Genomic DNA, 4,744 nt, shown 5'->3' with positions numbered 1-4,744 from the left:
CTTGCTCATTATGTCTTATTAAATCTTTATAGAATATTATCTTAGCATACAGAAAGCCTGGTAGACACCAGCCAAATTCAAAATATCCAGTCTTCAGAGGAATGGAATGCATTCCTAATAACTGTTCTGCAAAGTTCATACCAGGGCTAACTGTTTGTAAAGCATAGTAGGTATGGGTGTGTTAAGAGGAATGGACCTCTAAACCCTACTGAGCGGAAGCATCAGTGGAATACCGCCACATGTGTTTAATGTTCCAGATTAAACAAAGCAAAGTAAAACAGACCCTCCTGCTATGCACACAACTAGGGCTTGGGAAGAAAGATTTTAGAGCCCAGAGCTCTCCTACTGTTGCTCAGATCTGCCTTGAATTCTGACTCTAATGTACATGTAGCACATTGTCTGCAGCGATAGAAATCATTGTGGCCCTTCACATCTCTCCATCGCTTTCAGATTTCACGCTTAGATTGGAATATGGCATTAGAATAAGAACACGACATCGTAAGAAGAACCCCACTGGATCAGGCCAAAGGCCCTTCCAGCTTTCTGTATCTCACAGCAGCCCCCCAGATGCCTCAGAGGTTCACAAGACAACAAAATACTTGCATCCTGTTGCCCTCCCTTGCATCTGGCATTCTGAGGTAGTCTATTTCTAACCAGGAGGTTGCATATACCCATCATGACTCTGATGGACTTTTCTTCCAGAAATCTTGCATTCCAGGGTCACCTTTTGCATCTTGTCCTCTATCCTCTCATATATATATATACACCTGCCAGCTAGTGGCAGGTGTATATACCTTTGAGAACTTCATACAGCTGGTGAAATGGACAGTAACCCAGGAAAATGTATGTTACATGTGTTAGTCGCAAGGTGTCATGAGGCTCTGTTGTTTTTGTAGCAACCGCCAAACATAGCTATTCCCCCCCCATGGCTAGACTAGTACATTTATTTTTAAATAGCAACATATTTTTTTTTCTAATTCTCTCTCCAGATAGAAGTGAGCAACCATTTTTCACTCTATGAACGAGGTCTGATTTTTATATCTTTTGAAAAATATTTGGATTCGTATGGCTTTTCTTCAGAATCACAGAGTCATGATTCATTCTTTTTGCCTTGATTCATTCCTAATAAAGGCTGGTGTAGCACCACAGCACTAGCAGCTTGCTCAACTATCTCATGATCAGTACATTTTTATTCATTTGCTCAGTCATTTGACAGTATTGTCCCATTTGTTCAGCTTGTGAGAATTTCACTTGGAAAGCTTCCAGCAAATGCTGACCAGGATTTAAAAAAAAAAAAACTAAAGAAAAACTATGAAACTAGTTCCATGACTATAATAATCTCAGGGTCCAGTTACACGTGCGCTTAATTGTGCAACTTGACCTGATTGGAGCTTAGGTTTGATTTTAAATTGGAGGTGGAAGGCCCAGGGTCAACTGAAGATCTCCTGATGCTGGAGGTGGTCTGCCAAATATTCCTCCCTTACCCCCATGATGTCTGTGTGTCTGTTCTTCCCACTCTCTAATGATTTAGTTTGGCACTCTCCTTCCCTCCACATTTCCTCTTCGCCACCCTCTTTCTTTTCCAGTCCAAGGAGAAGAAGAATGAGGAACTGTGGAAGCATGTAGGTGGACAGATGGGTGCCCTCCATGAACCTGCTGCCGGAGGAGACTGCTTTAGGGCACATTCTTAACCAGATCTACTCAGAAGTAAGTCCTATTTTGTTCAATGGGGCTTACTCTCAGGAAAGTGTGGTTAGGATTACAACCTTAGTTGGCCTCATGAATGGACCAGCCTTGGAGGGGGACCACAAAATGAGGAAAAGCCATGGCAGGGGGTGAAGGAGCTTTAGTAGCTTGCTCCCACTGCAGTTTTGATCCAAGTCATGCCCTGCTTGCACACCATTGTTAAATGAAAAAAAAACAAAACTTTGTTACCAGCAGTACTTTTAAAAAGACTTGTAACATGTGCACACAGGCAAAAATAATCATTTGCAGGGTCCCAGTGTAATGGCCAGTGGCACAATGGTATAATTAGGTCATACACAGTATATACAATAGACACAGGGGAATTCTATCGCTAACTGTTACACACAATGAAGTCCTGGGGAAGGAGGTGAGAGAGAGGAGAAATGAGGAGGGGGGGGAGGGAAGGAAAGGGGAACTCCATAGAAGAAAAATGGCAGTGCAAAGTAGGGGGAACATGGTGAGAGAAGACACAGGGAGATTAGATGGGGTTCTCAGAATGAAGGGAAGGTTTTGGGGGTGTGAGGGAGAAAGAGGGGAGAAAGAAAATGGATTAAGTACATGGGAAAGAAAGGAGAAAGACTGAGGTGTTTGGGCTTCTGCAAAAGGCTGAGATTATTCTCTTTACCCTGAACCAGGGCTACTGGCACATGATAACCCTATAACAGGTGATTTGCTTTTCTTTCATTTTGCAAAAGTTGTTTTTCCCGGAACTCAGAAGTCCAGAGAGGTTTGACACAGGCTATAGACACAGGACACCAAATATGCTGTTCCAGCAAGATTTGGAGCTGGAAAGCTCCACCTGAATTTTGGAGGCATGAAAACTCAATTTGAATTTAAGGAGTAAATGGTTGGCAACCTTCAGTCTCAAAAGACTATGGTATAAGCCTACAGCACCTGGTATTCCCAGGCGGTCTCCCATCCAAGTACTGACCAGGCCTGACCCTGCTTAGCTTCCAAGATCAGACGAGATTGGGCATGTGCAGGGTAACATTTGCTAAGGAGTAAAGACTGTTCAAATCTGAAGCATTCTGATCCATATATCAGATAAGGAAGGGCAGTGATTAAGGGCTGAGGTGAAAAGTGTGACCTTCCTGAACTGTGGATTTGTGTCCTCTTGCTATCAGTCCTATAAAACAGACACTACTGGCCTTGCCCTTTGCTCTCCAGGCAGGCCCCTAGCATCAAGTACAGGTGTGCTCCCTTATCTGTGGGGGTTCGGTTCCAGAACGCCCCTCCCCATGGACAACCAAAGCACGTTTGGATGAGAGTGTCCTGCAAATTAACCATGTGATATTCTTACATTGGCTTTCAGTGGAAGCTTTTAAAATTTGAAAATGGTGTTGGAAGGGTATGATCAGGCACAAAACTGGTGGGAGTAAACTACTAAATAATACAGGCATTTATATACCGCCTTTCTTGGTCGTCAGATTTCTCCTCAGACTTTAATTCAAGGCGGTTTACTTAGGCAGGCTGTTCTAAATCCCCGTAGGGATTTTTACAATTGAAGAAGTTTCTGTCTTTCAAGAACCACATTTCAGATGGATCTTTTATGGTCTGTTATCACTTTCTGCAGGCTGACAAGCAGCTCCTTCATCTCTCCCAAGAGCAGGTGGAATGACTCGGCTGGGCTTGTCAGTTGCTTCAAGGTCTCACCATTCATGGTGCGGTGGCCTCGAACCGGCGACCTTCGGATGTTATCTTCAGGCAAACAGAGGGTCAGCCCTCTAGACCAGACCTCCTGCCTCCTAAAGATCCCTATTTTCCTACCATGGGTGTGCCTTGTTTTGTGCTCCTCCTTTCCTATTTATAATTAAATCTAAACCCCAGTCAGAGTTAATTGCAGAGTTAAAACCACGTTACTGCATCCTTATCAAGTTCTTCCCATAAAAATAGTCTAACAGGCTACTGATACTTATATCAATAAGTATACAGTATATTGATACTTTCCCATGACTCTGAGCTATGCAATCCACCTTGAGTTTCCTTTAGCAGGGAAATATGAAAAACTGTTTTCTCTCTGTCAGGAGAATATAAGAGACAGAAACTGAAACTGAGAGGGGGAGATGGAAAGGATTTCTTCTTTCCTCCTGGAAAAAATATTCAACAACAACTGTTGCACTGTTTTGAAGAATGATTGATTGCCTTTTTGAATGGTCCAGCTAGTGGATCAATCCATAGGCTCTATCAGCTGGTTAAGATTGGAGACTTTCTTAATGAATTAAGTCTGCCCCAATATTTCATCCTTTTCTTCTGTCTTTCATTGATCTACATTCCAAGTTTCCCATTTCATTTTTTCCTTTCTCAAATATTTCCTTTTGATGTATGCAGATTGATCATAATTTAAATGCCTAAGCCACATAATTACAGAAAGCATCTCCTGTGGTTTGAAAGTCCTGATCAGAATCCTCCAACCATGTGGGTTCTGTATGCATTACTTCAGTTCTGTTTTCCAAGGAGGCAAGAAAGATACAATGCATAAATTATTTCTGGAAAGTGAGAGGCAAGCAACCATCCTACACCCTCACAGGACAACCAGATGTTATCATTCCCCTCACTTGTACCATTCAACTGGTGTGATGAACATGGAGTCCCTGCTCTGATTCCCACTGAAGGAGAATCGAACAGTGCCACTTACTAGACATGGGGCAAATTTTCATAGATGGGATGCTTGAAAATGTGAACGCCCTTCATGAATTAAGAAAGGCCCTAGTTCAAGATGGGCAGAGCCCCCTTCAACTATACTCAGCCTCAGGTTGGGTTTGAACTTCACTTCTGCTATTTTTAGCCAAAGAAAATGGAAGCTGCCACCCCCCACAACCCGTAGGTGAAAATGACAGGGCCATGTGGTCTTTCCTGGACTATGTGGAGAACCTGCCCCATTCTTCCACCATCCACTAGTTGTTCTCTTCTTTCCCCACTGTAAAGATCTTTCTTTATGAAGAACTGGTGCCAGTCACTGTCAATGATAACTGAACTCAGTATAAGGCAACTTCCTTTA

At 42.9% G+C, this 4,744-nt stretch overlaps 1 pseudogene; it reads right to left on the bottom strand.

Moving 5' to 3' along the window:
* Positions 1-2,628: 2,628 nt before the first annotated feature.
* On the bottom strand, positions 2,629-2,747 carry LOC136650562 (5S ribosomal RNA; annotated as a pseudogene).
* Between the last annotated feature and the right edge of the window lie 1,997 nt (positions 2,748-4,744).

This window comes from Tiliqua scincoides, chromosome 4, assembly GCF_035046505.1.
Source record: "Tiliqua scincoides isolate rTilSci1 chromosome 4, rTilSci1.hap2, whole genome shotgun sequence".
Taxonomy (NCBI): Eukaryota; Metazoa; Chordata; class Lepidosauria; order Squamata; family Scincidae; genus Tiliqua; species Tiliqua scincoides.
This window is presented reverse-complemented; position numbering and strand designations above follow the sequence as displayed.